This window comes from Calidris pugnax, unplaced genomic scaffold (assembly GCF_001431845.1).
Source record: "Calidris pugnax isolate Ruff unplaced genomic scaffold, ASM143184v1 scaffold8, whole genome shotgun sequence".
NCBI classification, from domain to species: domain Eukaryota; kingdom Metazoa; phylum Chordata; class Aves; order Charadriiformes; family Scolopacidae; genus Calidris; species Calidris pugnax.
The window spans coordinates 22,431,074-22,435,468 of NW_015090830.1; positions in this window are offsets into that span (position 1 = coordinate 22,431,074).

The following is a 4,395-nucleotide window of genomic DNA, read 5'->3' on the forward strand; positions in this document are numbered from 1 at the left end:
CCCTGGAGCAGCACCCAAGGTGCTGTGGCCTAAAGGTCCACCTGTCACTGGGGAAGCAGCCTGACTTATCTTGGATGAAGATCTGACTCTGGATACTGTATTTCACCACTGAGGAATTTTTGATGCCTCAGGTACCCTAACCAAAAAGGCCACAGAAACAAAGATATGGACATCCCAAAGATGGTCCTCACCTCTTTGACTTGGGTTTGGTTCTTTTTGAATGCAACTTTCTTTTGTTTTAAAATCTGGGATGAAGACGGTTTCAACCCAGTGTATCTAACCAACACCAAAAAAAGAAGGAAAGATTGGGAATGACTAGTTAAAACCAGAAGGACCCAGCACTGCTATTTATTTACTACAATTTGGGGGGGGGGGGGGGGGGGGTGTTATAGGAAGACCAGAACTCTGCCCTGAGGAGCTGTTTTAGCTTAAATTAGGTAGACTAAGCATAAACAAGTCCGGGTAACAAGAACATCTAGAATTTACATAGTAAATATAAAATAAATAAGAAAAAAAAAAAGTAGTGCTGGAGGCCACAAGTCATCCTTTAATCGACAGCAGTTAAAGGAAACTTTCCCAGGGGTAAACCATTTCATAACTGCCTGCTGGGGGTTTCTTCTCTGTCCCCCTGAAGTATCTGGCCCCGGCAACGGCTGGCGATAGGGCTCGGAGCCCAGCAAGCCAACTGCTGAGCTACCTCCTCTGACATCCAGCCTCTCCTCTCAGCCATCTCCTCTCAGGTCTGACCGACAAAGGAGGTGGCCCCCCAAAAGGTGGTGCGAAGCGGGAGGGAAGGATGGAGGAAAAGTCTACCCAACTGGAAAATGCTGAAGCAGGGGGTCAGGGTGGGAAAGCCTGAACCAGTCATGAGTCAGGCTCTGGATAAGGATGCTGGAAATCTGAATTTCATCCCAGCCTTGAGGTTGGACAAGTTCCTCTGACTCCATTTGCCTGCTTCTATTCCCAAATTTTGTCTGCCTTCATTATGTTGATTATAAAACTCTTTAGGACAGCAACTGGGTCTTGCAACGTGCTTGTGCAACGCTGCTCACAATAGGATCTTAATCCTCGCTCAAGTCTGCTGGTGTGGCTGTAATGCACACACAAAAAAAAGAAAAAAAAAAGAAAAAAAAGAAAAAAGGTATAAGCACTTGAAAAATCTGGAAAAATGTTCAAAGACAGGCGACTGCAGGGAGTTCAAATGAACTACAGCTAAAGATCTGATTTTCAGTGTTGCTATTAATTATTACATGCAAGAAAAAAAATAGCTTAGAAAACCCAAACCTGGCGGTATAAGCACTTGAAAATCTGGAAAAATGTTCAAAGATATGCGACTGCAGGGAGTTCAAATGAACAACAGCTAAAGATCTGATTTCCAGTGTTGCTACTAATTATTACATGCAAGAAAAAAATAGCTTAGAAAACCCAAACCTGGCTTTGCATAAACATTCAGTAATGGCAGGGACACATTTTTTACCTGTGAACAATAGAGAAGTTTTACATTAAGTACACCTTAGTTGGAAAAAATAACACTTTTCAGGATTTTCCCTTCTTTTTTGCAAAATTTGGTCATAATTTTTAATAAAATTAGCACCAATGTTACTACTGAGTGGTTTTGGTCTCTGAAAAAAACTTACTTTCAGTAAGTTGAATATCTCAAGAGTTACTCTGCTTATGGATTTCATTAAAGGATGCCACGACCTGTTTCACAAGAGATAAAAGAAGTCCATTCTGGTCCCTGCACAATGAAAATAACTTGGAAAGTTCAAAATTTGATGAAGCTGTTTTCCCGATTTGAGGCCCGCTCTGTTTTTCACGCAGTGCTGACAAGAGCTAGATGAGAAAGAAATTCAGTTTCCATCATCTATTCAATCTCTGGCCTGGCTAACAATTAGCGAGAGTGCCCGTTTCACTGGTGTTTTCTTGTTAAATAGAAATTCGTCCCATCGAAACACAACTCGAAACTATCAAATCCTTTCACAACCGACAGATGGTAACAGCTATCTAGGCAGCCTTCAGCTGGTTTTAGCCAGCGACGTGGAGGTAAGAACTGCTGTATCATGATCAAACTCCGTACGCCTCATCCATCCTTTAATATTTCCTCTCTGAAATAAAGGCACAAAAAAAAGCTGCAGACACACAAACCCGCCGGTAAAGCCAGTTTACAACCAACTCTTTGCTCTGCCTTGCAATTAACTTCCTAATTAGGAAATGTATTTAAAAAAAAAAAAAATAATCAAGGGAAATAGACTTCTCTGTTTATGGCTCCCCCTAACTGAGTTACCCAGCACACAGAGAGAGGTGAGCAGCAACGGGAGAAAGTTCAAAGGCTCCGTCTGGTTTTTTGAAATCCAGACAAAGCTGTTCCGCGTCACAAGGAAGATTTCTCAAGGGTTGTCCTGTTGGTTTAGAAAATGATTTCTTTCAAAGCAAACGTGCCGGGAAGGTTGAGGGGCATGGTGACGAACCAGGCTAGGTGGGAACCCATCGCCTCTGCGCACCACGTTATGGTTTCACTCTGGCAAGACACTGACCAAACGTTGCTGCCCTGTAATGGCCACTCTTCAGAAGAAACTCATGGCCTCAATCTAATGCCTGAGACAGATAACGTTAATTAACGCCCACGCTGGCAGGCTCAAAAGGGTGTCCAAGCCTCCCAAGGGATGGCCCATATGAAAAATCTTGCAGGCAGGTCTGGGGTGCCTCCGGAGGTGAGCGGTGTGTGCTCTGAGGGAAAGCTGCCCTTGTTGCTGTGATGGCTTTGTGCACCAAGGGCTTTCCTCTCTGGTGGTCCCCGTCCTGCTACTGCCACACACTCAATTGGCAGGGGAGGAAGAAGGCGATGGGGGTCAACTGGCCATGAACGCTCAGCTTTGTCCCTCACAGATGTTTGGTCTCTTTGGGAAAATTTCTAGATTGGAGTTTTGGTGCCACTTTCAAATGACGCAAGAGAAAAGGCAACGTTTGGAAATGCTCCTCAGCAGCATTTTCACGTCAGAAATACAGACCATCACGAAATGCACAGAACATTACAGCCCACCCTTCACACCATGCCACCACCCAGCGCCTTCAGCACCTCACCTGCACTTGCAGAACAGCCTTCAGATACGCATGCAGCCCAAAAAAGTCTGAATTCAGAAAACTTCCATATAAACAACCTTAGAAAAGCGCCCTCCAACACAGTAACATTTTCTAGCTCCTGGTACAATGACTCTCATGAAGCAGTGGCATTCAAGGAGGTTTTGTACACAGCACTCAGGTCTATCGTCATCTGGACAATTTTTCTTCTGAGGCTTTTTTTATCTTTTTCTGCTTCATTGAAATGTCTCCACTGCACTCCTGCCACTGCATTAACCTTTGGGGAGCTAACAAAGAGCAAGCAATGAGGACCCCATAATATTGTGGAAATAAAACGGGGGAATGGGGAGGGAAGAAAAAAGAAAAAAGAAGATAAAAAAAAAAAAGAAGAAAAAAAAGGGGAGGACCCCATAATATTGTGGAAATGAAACGGGGGAATGGGGAAGGAAGAAAAAAAAAAAGAAGAAGAAAAAAAAAAAGAAGAAAAAAAAAAAAAAAATGACAGGAATATGTATAAAAAAAAAAGAAGAAAAAAAAGGAAGGAAAGAAAAACCACTTATGCAAAAAAGAAGAAAAAAACCCCACCCAGAACACAACCTGAGATTTTACAGAAAAAGAAAAAAAAAAAAAAGAAAAAAAAGAAGAAAAGAAAAGGAAGGAAAGAAAAACCACTTATGCAGAAAGAAGAAAAAAAACACCCAAAACACAACCTGAGATTTTACAGAAAAAATAAAAATAAAAAAAGAAAGCTGCGTAACTTTTTCTTTGGGGTTGGAGGAGAAACAAATACTATTTGCCTCAGATTAAGGAGAACTAAATTCTTGAGGGAGGACTGCCACCTACCGGCACCGGCACCGTCCCTGCCGCCTGGAGGTGCCCCGGTGGAGAAATTGGGGTGCCCCAGCAGAGAAATTGGGGTTGCATGGAGGCAGCCGACCACCTCCCACCCAGGGTCCAGGGAAGGGGCAGGGATTGCTCAACTTTTCAGTACACGAGCCTTCTTCACTCACTGTCAGATTCCCTTCCTCACCATGTAGCACTCTGTGCGCAAACACTGAGTGGAGTTGGGGTTTGTTGATTTTATTTAATTACAAGCAACCTTCCCCTGGGTTATCAAACATTGGGACAGGCAGCCCAGGGAAGGGGTGGAATCACCATCCCTGGAGGTATTTAAAAGATGGGTAGACATAGGGCTTAGGGACATGGTATAGTGGTGGTTTTGGCAGGGTTAGGTCTCTTCCAACCTAGACAATTCTAGTTCTATTCCTTGGAGCAACCAGTGGATGCCTGGTTATTTCCCACACCATCATTCAGCCC